Genomic DNA, 391 nt, shown 5'->3' with positions numbered 1-391 from the left:
GAAAGTGCATCTTATACCTTTGTGTAAAATAAACTGAGTGGGCGTGTGTATCCTTGCATGTGCGTGGACGTACACAAGCGAGACATAAGAGGAAGGAAAGATCTTTTGCTTGAAATTAGGAGTCATACACACAAAAGCCGAAAAGAACACCGATGTTTACAAGCAGAAAATGTTTGAGTATCCCCCAGCGATTCCTGGTTCCGTCCTCCTCTCGTTTTCTTTAACCTCCTCTGCTTGCCAATCTTTCTTAATATGCTTGCTTGTGCTTTCAAGAATTCTGTGTTTTATTATTATTTTTCTTTTTGCTCAGGGATGTTGGCTTAGTCATCAGGCTCCTAAGGCTTGCGAAGCGACGGAGAAAAATAAAAAGGAGATTTGAAGAAGGGACGCT

This window comes from Penaeus monodon, chromosome 32, assembly GCF_015228065.2.
Source record: "Penaeus monodon isolate SGIC_2016 chromosome 32, NSTDA_Pmon_1, whole genome shotgun sequence".
Lineage (NCBI taxonomy): Eukaryota > Metazoa > Arthropoda > Malacostraca > Decapoda > Penaeidae > Penaeus > Penaeus monodon.
The sequence above is the reverse complement of the archived record's forward strand: the minus strand, read 5'-3'. Positions refer to the sequence as shown.